Below are 14,235 nucleotides of genomic sequence, written 5' to 3'. Positions count from 1 at the left end.
CCCTACAAAAAAAGAAGTTGCATAACTTCTACTTAATTTCTTGTGATTGTTACATAATTCACACACTGTTTTTGTTAATTGTCATATTGGTGACCCTTTATTTTAAGGTGTCCTTGTTACATGTACTTACTATTATAATACCAATAAATTATGCATAATTACACGCAAGCAAGCAAAACCCTAATCCTAAACCTACCCATATAGTAAGTACATGTAGTTGATTAATATTACTCAATACATAAATGTATAATTCCACTGTAACAGAGGCACCTTAAAATAAAGTATAACCATCTTATTTAATATAAAAAAAAATCTCTTTTCATTATGTTTTGATTTCACTTTAACTCTTTGCTTCTGAATCCTTCACTACCATTCAAAAGTTTCAAACATGTAACTCCAGAAGTTTCCTTCTTGGACTCTAAACAAACATTGCGAAGCACTTTTAGCCAGTGTTATGTAACTTGCAATGATTAAAAGTCAGGAATAAAATGAAATGATCAGGACTGACTCCAGCATTTCCTGGGTTGGAGGACTGACAGTCTGTAAACTTATGTAAGATTCTTGTCAAAATGTTTGGACATAAGTAGATTTAAAAAAGTCTCACTCACTTTTCCACTGTGAGTCTGTGTGAATGTTACCTGTAACTGTATGGAAAACCCCTTTAAGACGGAGTCTTTTGTCTGTGTGTGCTTTTTTCCATCTCGGCCTGCTCTTGCAATCATACATACATGTTCAGGCGGAACTAAAGGTCTGGCTCCACTCGACACATGAGTAGAGTACACCATCATCCATCTAGAATTATATTAGCACACATGTGTGGAAAAATGCCATCCGTACGAACACTGTTCAATTTAAGAGATGAATTGATATGATAGTCCCAAGGGAAACACTTCTTACATGTGAGTGTATGTGTGTGCAGGAATTCTGTCGCCCTAGTGCAAACATCATTACCCCTAAACACACGACCTCTGATTCATCATGTCGTAGCTTTAAAGGTAGATGGTCAAGGCATTGTCTACCTTGTATCGCTCAGAGGTAACCTTAGATATCACAAATTGCTCATATTGGACATATGGGTTCAGACTGCGACTGAAATGATTTTAAATGTTAGAATAATGTAAAAGCTAGTCAAACAGTAAAGATTTGTACATGTTCATATGTGGTTTAGTTTTGTTGGAGTGTGCATCTGTTTTTCCAGAATAGAACATACACATACTCATATGTTGGGTTTTTGTTTTTATGGGGACATTCCATAGACGTGATTGTTTTTATGCTGTACAAACTGTATTTTCTATCCCTTTATCCTACCCCTAAATCTGCCCCTCACACATCACATTCTGCTATTTTACATTTTCAAAAAAGTTCATTCTGTGGGATTTATAAGCTTGTTTCCTCATGGACCATAAAATGTCCCCACAAGGTCAAAATTTACTGATATTACTATACTGTAGTTGTGGGGACATTTGGTCCCAATAACATAGGACCCTCCCCCCCTACCCCAAACACAAACACACACACACACACACACACACACACACACACAGACACACACACACACATACAACATGTGTACAAATATTTGTTTATTTATTTAATTATCTAATATTATTGGTTTTTGGAACACATTTATACAAAAAAATCAAATATAGACTTTAAATTACATTATATAAATTAGGTGCTAGTTTAAATGTTTGAGATCATACTGAATTTTGCATGCAGATTTGATATCTTGGCAAATCTGAGCACTGTTTGAGACAATCTTGAGGTTTTTTTTTTAATTACTATCCTTTAAATCTCATTGTTGTCTAAAGACAAATGAGATGTTAAAGAGATCTCACTAGTGATTTTTCTTTCCTGTGGGTGTGTCTGTATGTGTTTGCTTGCTGTGCTACATGCAAGGTCAGGTTTTTCATTCATCACACAAGTGTGTGTGTTTGTATGATGATGATGACGATGTTGTCTGCACAGATAACCCCACGTCTATTTATCAGTGTCTATGAGAGCAGACTGGGGATGTTCAGTTGATTGTCTTCACGGTTCGGAGAGTGTTGTCTATGCTTGCACTCTTGCCTAAATCAACACGTTCTCACAGCACTTATGGGTCTGAACTCTGAACCTCTTAGGCCTGTTTCACACATCCTGAGAGGTAAGTGTGATTATAACAGCAACATATGTGACATTAAACAAATGTTGTAAAGTCATTTCAGTCAACAATATATTCAATTATGTTAGATCTGCAGCTCTGTGCAGAAAATAAAGTAAATTCTGGGTTACTTTCCTTAATTGCCAGCCATAAAATGGTTATTGGGAGTGTGCTACATATTTGATCATCATGAAATATAATTTACATAAGGACATGGACTACAATTACATCTAATGCTAATTAGTCTACACAGAACAAAACCAAATCTAAAAGTGTACCTATTAATGGTCTAAATATTCTGAATTCAGCCATGTTTACTCAATGTGAATTAAGTGTTTTTGTGTATCTGTTACTATCTATGTTTATGCAAATTGTTTATTATTTTTTTACTGTGTACATGATAGCCATTTTTGCCTTGATGACATATCTAAAAAGATAGCTGACTATGTCAGTTTTTTAAGCAAATATTTAGAAAATATTCAGTGACCTGTTCATAACATGTAAGGTGTAAATAGACATTCATAAGATGCAAAACGAAATGTAAACATGCACTTGGGGGAAAATTTAGAATTTTGAAGATTGATGGATTTTTTTGGAAGATTCATTTGTTTATATGCTTAACCTTTTCCAAATTTAATTCAGATTCATTGAGATGGTTACAAGAAGGCTTTTCAGTCAAGTTGAGTCATAAATCTGATTATAATCTGATTATTTAGGTGCATGTAATTGTAGCTATTGTGTGTTGAAATGTTTTCAAATAATGAATTAGTAGATCAACCTATATACAGGTCCTTCTCAAAAAATTAGCATATTGTGATAAAGTTCATTATTTTCTGTAATGTACTGATAAACATTAGACTTTCATATATTTTAGATTCATTACAACACAACTGAAGTAGTTCAAGCCTTTTATTGTTTTAATATTGATGATTTTGGCATACAGCTCATGAAAACCCAAAATTCCTATCTCAAAAAATTTGCATATCATGAAAAGGTTCTCTAAACGAGCTATTAACCTAATCATCTGAATCAACTAATTAACTCTAAACACCTGCAAAAGATTCCTGAGGCATTTAAAAACTCCCAGCCTGGTTCATTACTCAAAACCGCAATCATGGGTAAGGCTGCCGACCTGACTGCTGTCCAGAAGGCCATCATTGACACCCTCAAGCAAGAGGGTAAGACACAGAAAGAAATTTCTGAACGAATAGGCTGTTCCCAGAGTGCTGTATCAAGGCACCTCAGTGGGAAGTCTGTGGGAAGGAAAAAGTGTGGCAGAAAACGCAGCACAACGAGAAGAGGTGACTGGACCCTGAGGAAGATCGTGGAGAAGGACCGATTCCAGACCTTGGGGGACCTGCGGAAGCAGTGGACTGAGTCTGGAGTAGAAACATCCAGAGGCACCGTGTACAGGCGTGTGCAGGAAATGGGCTACAGGTGCCGCATTCCCCAGGTCAAGCCACTTTTGAACCAGAAACAGCGGCAGAAGCGCCTGACCTGGGCTACAGAGAAGCAGCACTGGACTGTTGCTCAGTGGTCCAAAGTACTTTTTTCGGATGAAAGCAAATTTTGCATGTCATTCGGAAATCAAGGTGCCAGAGTCTGGAGGAAGACTGGGGAGAGGGAAATGCCAAAATGCCTGAAGTCCAGTGTCAAGTACCCACAGTCAGTGATGCTGGTGTTGGTCCACTGTGTTTTATCAAGGGCAGGGTCAATGCAGCTAGCTATCAGGAGATTTTGGAGCACTTCATGCTTCCATCTGCTGAAAAGCTTTATGGAGATGAAGATTTCATTTTTCAGCACGACCTGGCACCTGCTCACAGTGCCAAAACCACTGGTAAATGGTTTACTGACCATGGTATTACTGTGCTCAATTGGCCTGCCAACTCTCCTGACCTGAACCCCATAGAGAATCTGTGGGATATTGTGAAGAGAAAGTTGAGAGACGCAAGACCCAACACTCTGGATGAGCTTAAGGCCGCTATCGAAGCATCCTGGGCCTCCATAACACCTCAGCAGTGCCACAGGCTGATTGCCTCCATGCCACGCCGCATTGAAGCAGTCATTTCTGCAAAAGGATTCCCGACCAAGTATTGAGTGCATAAATGAACATAATGGCCATTCTTTTATTGGTCGGATGAAATATGCTAATTTTTTGAGATAGGAATTTTGGGTTTTCATGAGCTGTATGCCAAAATCATCAATATTAAAACAATAAAAGGCTTGAACTACTTCAGTTGTGTTGTAATGAATCTAAAATATATGAAAGTCTAATGTTTATCAGTACATTACAGAAAATAATGAACTTTATCACAATATGCTAATTTTTTGAGAAGGACCTGTAGGTATTTTATGGTGCATTTTAAATTTGTTTTCTACTTAAAATTTTGTAATCTATTAATATGGGTGTCAAAATGAATGTGTGCTGCTCACAGATGCAGGATGCATGAAACAAGCCTTAGTCATGTAGTTTTCCGAGAACAAGCTCTGAGGTGCACAAAGTTGCAGTCACAAAGACACACACACACACACACTCACACACAAACAGCTGTCTACCTCGCACCCCCGGTGATACATAATATGGGGTGGCTTTGAGGAATAGTGACATTTTCACGGATGTTAAAATGACATTCCAGTAATTTCCATGGGTCGTAAAGACCTACAGCTAGCAGCATGAGACATGAACCACCATATGTTCTAAGGCACAGATGTGAGGATATTACACACACACAGAGCAGTCTGTAAGAATGGAAGGGGGCAGATGAAAGAGAGAGAAAAAGAGAGTGAGAGGGTTGTGACAGCAACACATGCCTATTTGCAGAAAAGAGGGAGGGAGACAGCTGAGAGGTTTTTTAGATGCAAGTGTTTTTTTGGCACAGCTTGTCCACTTCTTTTTTCTGTCTTTCTCTCCCTCCCTCTCGCACTCTCTCCCCCTCTTCCTTTCTTTCTGTCTTTCCTTTCCGCCAACAGCCTTGTTAAATGTGATGAAAACATTTCCACATGTGCTACCGGTTTGACCTGCTCTCTCCTATGCGAAAAAAAGCCTAGTTTCCTTGTTTCTACAACACATTCTGAAAAAAACGCTATGGAATCTTAAAAGACGTTCTCTGTTTGATGTGATACATTCTAACGGATGCAGCTAGATATTGCTGGATTATTCACAGCTCGGAGTGAAAATGACTTAATTTATTCATTCAAATCATTTGGATCAGGGCTGATGCACTGACAAAGCCTGGAAACAGTACGAGGAAATCTTTAAATCTGTCAGCACAGTCTAAAACTGCTCTCAAAGTGTGTTTAAAAATGTTCATTGTGTGAAAAGATAGAGTGTCTGTAAAGGCAAGGCAATTAATCATTTTGATCTGATGGATTTGGAAAGATTATATTTAAGGAAACTCAGGAACAGACACACAAACATGTGTACTTAACTATTTAAATGGGGACATACCATAATTCTTGTGTGTGTGTGTGTGTGTGTGTGTATGTGGAAACCACAATACAATGTTTTATGTATATTATTGTATATTAATTATATATAAATTTATGTACCTTTTACTAAAATATTTTTTTATACATTTATGTGTGAGTATAGGATACTTTAAATTGAGGTTTTTATTCCACAAAAATGTTAAGCAGCACAACTGTATTCCGCACTGATAATAATTAGAAACATTGTTGGAGCACAAAATAATCAGCATATTAGAATGATTTCTGAAGGATCACGTGACACTGAAAATTGACCCCCCCCAAAAAATAAAAAAAAACCCTGTCTTTTTCTCAATCAAATGAATGCAGCCTTGGTGAGCATAAGACTTCTTTCAAACTCATTTGAAAAATCTTACCAACTCAACTTTTTCACTCACACACACTCAGTTACATGTCCTGATTTTGTTACACAGATGTAAAATAATTTCAGAATATGTCTTTATGACCCTGGAGTGCATTCTTATTGTATGATGTCCACTGAACCTAAACGCATTTCAGAGCAATTAAGTCATTTCTCTCTCTGTCATTACAGCTGAGAATGAACTGAACCAATCAGCAAAGAGAACCCTGCCCTTAGATTGACCCTCAAGACAATGATCCTCTTTCTGTCATCCGGTCCATCTTTCCTGTCTTTTTTTTCCCTTGCACCCAAATACCTTTTCTTTCTCTCTTTCACTCTCATACTAGAAAGAATAAAAAAAAGACTCACCACAGGTTTTCTTTCACCAATACTCAACTAGCATGTAGTTCTCAAAGGTGTGATTTCTGAGGTCTGCATCAGACTCCGGGTGTGAAAGCACCCTTGTATTTAGTCAGAAGACTGTCTGAATTGTTCCTCAACACATAGACTTATGCACCATTGACAAAGACAAAGAGAAAGCAGTCTAAACAGGCTTTATCTCTTTCTCCTTCTGCTTCATTATTCAATGCTGATCAATACATGGAATTCCTTTGAAGACTGAGGCACTGGTTTGTTTGGTGTGTGATTATGTGTGTGTGTTTGTGGTGGTGGGGTCTTCTGGGATGGTGTATGCTGTGAAATTGAGTTGTTTTGCTATGAAACACTCTTACCATCTAGAACATATGAAACAGGGATGCCAGGAGTCAAACATAATTCTTCAAGTGTTTGATTTCCTCAGGCAGTGTGACAGGTTGCTCTCTTGAGAACCTCTGTATGCTAGACTGCACAATGTACTGTTTGGTCTGCGGGGAGGAATGGTTTGGGGCAGAAAACCCCTTTCCGTCACAAAAAAATGCAGTCTTGCTCTTTCTCCCACACACGTACACACTTTCTCTTTGTTTCTCTCTGCATGAATGGGGTCTGTACTGGCGGCATCAGCTAATCCTGCTGGAATGCTGGAGGAATGTGAAAGATGAGTCAGGGATTGAGAGAGAGAGATTGAGAAAGAGGGATTATGTGGGTAGTATGTCAGGAATTATCTAATGATCCTTCCTCCCACAGCCACACATGTAGAAAATTGGATCAACCCAGTTCTTTTTTTTTTTTCTTTTTTTATTCTTAATCATTTACATGTCATTTTACTCTAAATGAACAATTAATACAATAATCACACAAACACACACAATTACAATGGTTTCCATGTTTTATGGGGACATTCCATAGGTATACATATGGTTTTTATTAGTGCTGTCAACCAATTAATCGTGATTAATCGCATCCAAAATAAAAGTTTTTGTTTATGTAATATATGAGTGTGTACTGTGTATATTTATTATGTATATATAAATACACACATACAGTATGTATTTTGAAAATATTTACATGTATTTACATGTATATATTTATATTTATAGAATTTATATTATATATAAATATATTTAATATACCAATGTAACCAATATATACCAATATATATTTTTCTTAAATATATATATATGCATGTGTGGGTATTTATATATACATAAAAAATATACACAGTACAGACACACACACACATATATTATGTAAACAAAAATCTTTATTTTGGATGCGATTAATCGTATGACAGCACTAGTTTTTATACAAACTGTATATTCTATTCCCTAAACCTACGCCTCACCCAGAACTTTCTGCGTTTTTAGATTTTCAAAAAACTTCATTCTGTATGATTCATAAGCTGTTTTCCTCATGGGGTTCAAAAAAATTTCCCCTCAAGGACCAAATTTACTGGTTTGGTACTGTTACGGAAGGAACAGAGGAAGGGTTTGGATCCATCTGCAATGCTTTATTCAGAAATATGGTCGTAAAACAAGGCAAGGTTTTAACAATGGCAAACAGGTATATAGAGGGCAAGGCAAGAGAATAATCTGAAACGGGCATGGTTGAACACGCACTCAAGAATAATTTTACTATTTGTGTGTATATTACTTTTATTACTGTATTTTGGTTGATCAAACCCTCCTAGGCTGATCAAACCCTCCTCGTGGTATCGGCTGGTAACCAGGCCCTGATGGACCTTGGCTAACGGTGGGGGTCCCAGACGCCCTCACCCCAGAGCGACGTGAGAAATATGCCAAGGCTACCTACTCAAGGTGGAGTAGGCCAAAGAAGCTAGTCCCACTACTTCCACTTGCAAACGTTTTTTACAAGTATGTCTTCACACAGTCAGCGATCAACTCTGTCAGTCAGCGGGACAGCTTATGTTGTCTGCAGTTTCCAGCGGCTTCTACCTCAAACTTGAGTTTATCTCCACACCTGGGTGGTTTGTTTCGTATTTTGTCTAGGCTAATGCAGTATTTTAAATGTTTTTTCCCCCATTAAATTATGCAGAGTTTTATGTATTTTTGTACATTTTGTCTTTATTTTGATAATCAATCTTTATTGATATTTTTGAATTTATGCGAAATATAAATTTATCAATAACTATATAGCAACACTTGGGTCTTAATCTAGCTATAGGCTAATGTATTAATTTATTCCATTCATTTTTATTTTCATGTATTCATCAGTTCCTATTTTTTTTAATTTAGGCTAACATGCATACAAAAACTAAACTATAGACAACAAAATAACGGGTAACACTTTAGATTAGGAAACATATATACTATTAAATAAGAGTTCTTTAAACTCGGAATTTGCTGCTTAGTCGTGTAATGTCTTTCTGGGGAAGTCGTGGCCTAATGGTTAGAGAGTCGGACTCGTAATCCAAAGGTTGCGGGTTCGAGTCTCGGGCCGGCAGGGATTGTAGGTGGGGGGAGTGAATGTCCAGCGCTCTCTCCACCCTCAATACCACGACTGAGGTGCCCTTGAGCAAGCCGAACCCCCAACTGCTCCCCGGGCGCTGCAGCATAAAATGGCTGCCCACTGCACCGGGTGTGTGTTCACGGTGTGTGTGTGTTTACTGCTGTGTGTGTGCACGTTGGATGGGTTAAATGCAGAGCACGAATTCCGAGTATGGGTCACCATACTTGGCTGAATGTCACTTCACTTCACTTCACTTCACTTAGTAGTTAGTTCATGCAGAATAAGGCATGTGCTTATAACTACTAATAAACAGCTAATATGCTAGTAATAAGCAATAAGTTTGTGAATAGTGTTCCCTAATCTAAAGTGTTACTAAATTACTTTGACCTCTAAACATTTTCTGAAGGCTAAAGATGCTGTAAGCAATTTCAGCTATTTCTCTCACTTCTGCCACTGATTCTCCAAAGACATGTCAACCATCTCAATGTCAGGAAAGATGAACATCCATATGATTGAAAGAGTGTTTCTGATTAGCTGCTTCCTTGACTCTTCTTTGTTGTTTAAGTGTTTTGGGCTGTCAGAGAAACGTGTGATTTTTTTTTAGAACGCGTTCAAGGTGATTACAATAATGTTAGCATACTCAATTTGTGGTCATTTTCAGTCTAGACCTCTTTCTCATAAATCCATTCTGTCTCCTCGTCCAGTTTCCATCAGAAGCGTAGTGCGTGAAAGTATCATGTAACCCCAGTGGGCGTTAGGGGATCTTATCGTTAAGGCTAACGGCTAGCAGCAGTGAGAGAGATATAGCGGCTGCTCTCGCGCTGGTCCAGCTCCTGCGGTTAATGAGCACGGGGCCGTTAGCTGCAGACACAGCTGCTATGATTTAGGTGCCAGTCATCTCTCCATCCCACTACTGACAGATGAGGCGCTGGAGCAATATGTTCTGGGTGAAATCAGAGACAGCGTATTGAGTTGTCTAGGTGTGTGGGTGGGTTGTGCAGTCTGCCTTAACACTTTTCGTTTCACTTGCTGTGTATTGCATTATATAGAGTGAATGAAATGAACCTATAGCACTATATAAAGAGAGAGTTCACCCAAAAATGACAGTTCTGTTGTTATTACTCTCGTGTCATTTCAAACTCTTCTGGAATGTCTTTCTTTTGTAGGCCACAAACTGTAATGTTAGGTATAGGATGTCTATGCTGCTATTATACATTCAATGAAAGTGAAGAACTATTTATTTTTTATTATTTACATTTATTTTCTTAAATCTGTTTATTTGATTCATTCCTAGATATGAATTTATTGTGAAATTAGTTTAAAAATAATATGTAAATAATAATATAAAAAATATTGATTATGAAACAATTTTAAGCATTTTTCATTGTTTCCGTCAAATGCTATATTTTCTTTACAATGCATTGAAATAACATAAATAATCTGGGTTATTTTCATTAACGAAAACCATAAAAAATACATTTTTGTTACTTTACAAAATAAAAATTAATTTAAATAATATGAAATATATATTAAAAATAATTTAGTTTATCTTGAAATTCTAAAATTAATAAAACTAAATAATCTAAAACCTATAAAAACCTGTCAACATTTTCTTAGACTTCAACACAGAATATTGTAAATCTATTTTCTGTATTAACTTAAAATAATTATATTTTAAATTACAATAATTATATATTTAATTAAAATATACTTAAATTATAATTATACATTTTAAAATTTTAAACTTTTTCAGCATTTTTTTTATATATTACTCAATATTTATTGTTATTTTTAAAATGATCTATTATACATTTTTAAAAAATATTTACATTTTATTTTTAATTGTATTATTTCAAATATTATATTTTCTTTACAAAGCAAGGCATAAAAATTAACATGAATCATTAAAAAATGTAAGGTTTTGTATTTAACTTGGTATGAACGGCCTTTAATCATCAATCAGCAAACGTACTTTTGCAATCACTGTGGGTAAACTAACTAACTGATTAAGTTTAGTGAAACAAGGGGCAGTGGCATTGCAGCAATGGAGACAGAGGACACGAAATGAATGAATGAGGGATTGAATGAGAGGTCAGTGAAAGAGTGAGTTCAGTATTGACAGAGGGTCAGAACGAGAAGCAATCCTCAGGCTGATGGATGAGAGTCAGTCTTTGAGTAGAGACAGAGCTGCAGTCACAGGAGCGCAGTGCAGAAACAGACAGATGGTTAGACGGACGGTCTCACTGCTCAGAGCGGGTTCGGGTGAGGAGTCAAAGTTCACGCTGGGTTTAGGGTCACCCTCACCGACACAGACTGATGAGCCAAAGGAATGTTCTTAAAACACTAAATCAACTTTTTCACAAGCTCTCTGAAACTTTGTCAGCCCGACAGGTGATATGAATGACTAGTTAAGTAGTGTAGAGGTTACCGGGGTTATCTATCTATCTATCTATCTATCTATCTATCTATCTATCTATCTATCTATCTATCTATCTATCTATCTATCTATCTATCTAGTCTATCTAGTCTATCTAGTCTATTTAATGTTCTGTTTGACGGTCTGTCTATCTATCATTCTATCTTTTGTTCTGTCTTAGTCTACTCATCATTTTGTTTGTCTCTCTGTGTATCATTTTAGCATTCTATCATTCTATCTGTGTATCATTCTAGCGTTCTATCACTCTATCACTATATTGACCGACCGATCCACCAACCCCATATAAAGAAAGTCTCAGTCAGGTAGTTTCAGGCTCTGGACCACAGTTTTTCCAGAGATCCCTGAGGGAACTGGAGTTTTTAAAGACTTACAGTAACTGTAACCATGGGTATGCAAAAGGGGAAAAGAGAGAGGGAGAGATTGAGAGAAATGAGATAAACCATTCATTAGTGACAAACTAAACTCCGACCGCTCCGTTTAATGTGGGCATAGTTCAAGACTTCGGCATTTATGAGTATTCCCACCCCTTACTCCTCCTCCTTCCTCCTCTCTCTGTCATCAAGTGATGATAAATGAAAAGAAAGGTTGTTCTTTCGAGTCTTATTGTTGTATTTAGTAAACATACATCAGAGTATTTATGTATATGATGTATATTACATAACAACATACCATCTCTGAATCCATCACCTACACATACTGTACATCATATCCTACATTGACTGTCAAATCAGCACTGTTTTAAGTAATGCACGTGTAAAGCATGAGAATGCACTCTAATCCTCTTCAAATTTTTTTTGAAGACAAGGATTGCTTGTTTGATATCGTAATTACATATTTAAATGATGACATTGCAAATAATCATTACTGACATATCACATTTTAATTTAACTTAATGGATTTGAAGTGGAAGGGACAATAAAACATTTTGTAAGACTGAGCTCTTGGTAACAGTTTATGTGCTCTCTGTATGAGTCTTTAGCAGTGACTCATGCTGTCAGATTGATTCAGTGCACCTTTCCTTTAGCCTCAGGGGTGAGTCTGAGAGTTTTCTCTCTCTCACACACACACACACACACACACACAGACAGGAGTAAAACACTATTAATACTGTTGAGGGTCATAGTCAGTCATGATTACAGTAGCTAAATCATGATAATTCCCATTAGATTATAGCACTTCCTGTGTCCTTTATCTGCTCCCATCTCTCTTTACTGTGTGAAAATCTGTTCTTACTGGCTCAGAAACATTTGCATCATCAAGGCATGTTGTAACTCAAGTAGCTAATTTCCTCAGGTTCAGCATAACCAAAACATCACTCACATATGTACCACACTGTGTTTGATACGGCAAATATGAGGGAGGAGGAGGACTGTGGGAGAACATTTTACTTTGGACTTTGTCCGGGCTACAGTTCTCTTTCTGTTGAAGCATCTTTAGACCAAGTATGCTGGAAAATTAACTCACTCATGGCATTTGCTTTAACTCTGAACTTATTTGATCTGTTACCTGCCACAAGGACATTTCTCATCACCAGGTGCAAAGGAAATGCCCTATGGGCTAGGTGGGCGGCACTTCCTGTAGCCTACCTTAATGTAACTGTAATCCGTCATTTTTTAACATAAATCCCTCACAACAGTCAAAACTGGGTAAAGGAAGGTGGAGGCTTTACAGGTAACAGCTTCCTGGAATGTGACTGAACTTATGTAGCCGTTTGACTCAACGCTGTTAACTGAAACTTAATGCCTGTCAATCACAAAATTCCACAAGCCCCGCCCCTTATATGTGTTTATTTATAAAATCTTTTGGATAATTTGAACATTAGAATGTAGTAGGTCGATTTTATTTTTTTATTTTAACACGTTTAAAACAATTTTGTAGATGTTTAGTGCAGAAAAGCCAAGATTCCAACTGGACCTGCTTTTAATCTTGCTGTGGTCCGCAGTTATATTTTTACATCCTCTAATTTTTGGTTTTTCCACACATTTATGTGAAGAAAATGGCCTTCAGACTTGGAAAAATGCAATATTATCTGTCTGAAATGTGTCATTATTCTGTCGAGATACATGTTGAATGGGTTAAGTGTGAGTCTGCGGGGTTTAGGAAGTGAGGAAAAGGCAGACAAACGTATGTAGCGTCACCGTTTCACTACTGGAAATAAGACACACGCTCTGGCAGCTGGAAACCATTTGCTTCCAAAGATGCTTAGGAGTGGACACACACACACACACACACACACACACACACACAGAGAGAGAGAGCTACTGCAGTTACATGAAAGGAGAAGTGAATAACAGACAAGTCTAACAGAAAGATAAATCGAGACTTTAAACATCTAACTTCTGATAACAAGTTGTTGCTGGTTCAGAACTGAGGTTGAATGTTATGGATTCCTGTCAAACAGGAACTTGAGTGTTTCATCACTGGCAGGCTCCGTAATGTCCCATCTGTTGTATGAATCCATAAATAACCGTATTATAGAGGAATGTAAGATGAGGTGTGCGTGGTCTTGTGTGGATTAGTTTAAAATGCAGGGCTGTTTATGAGCACTGCTGTTAGTTTGGGTTTAATTACAGAGAGATGTCCTCCTGTGTGTGTGATTTGAGTTTAAACTGTCTGTAATAACATGCATGCTGGGTTGCTAAGAGTACAGTAATGCAGGTTTGGATTATTAATAAGATTTAACCTCATTGCCCTCTTTTGGACTTTGCTCTACTATAAATAAAAGTGCAGCGCTTATGGCATGAACCTTACTATGGGGGTAATGAGAGCGTGAGCACCTCTCCATTAGGACAAGCCCTCCACCTAGTGTAAGTATTAAGAACTGCAGAGTAAGTGGAGCATAGTGAGCATGCGCAATTTGATTAAAAGCGAAGAGTTGCAGTGATATTAGGCATAAAACGCTATATTGTATATAAACAAGCTTAATATAAATAAAAAAATAAAATATGAATTTAATATTTTCGTATTTCAGTATTTTAAATGTAT

The 14,235-nt window shown here is 37.1% G+C and overlaps 1 protein-coding gene across 1 annotated transcript in view; it reads left to right on the top strand.

Moving 5' to 3' along the window:
- LOC306879751 (enhancer of rudimentary homolog) overlaps nt 1-14,235 on the top strand; it is a 1,222,178-nt gene that overhangs the window by 180,559 nt on the left and 1,027,384 nt on the right. The gene's annotated exons all lie outside the window — the stretch shown is intronic.

This window comes from Barbus barbus (assembly GCF_936440315.1).
Source record: "Barbus barbus genome assembly, chromosome: 14".
Classification (NCBI taxonomy): Eukaryota; Metazoa; Chordata; class Actinopteri; order Cypriniformes; family Cyprinidae; genus Barbus; species Barbus barbus.
The sequence above is the reverse complement of the archived record's forward strand: the minus strand, read 5'-3'. Positions and strand labels throughout refer to the sequence as shown.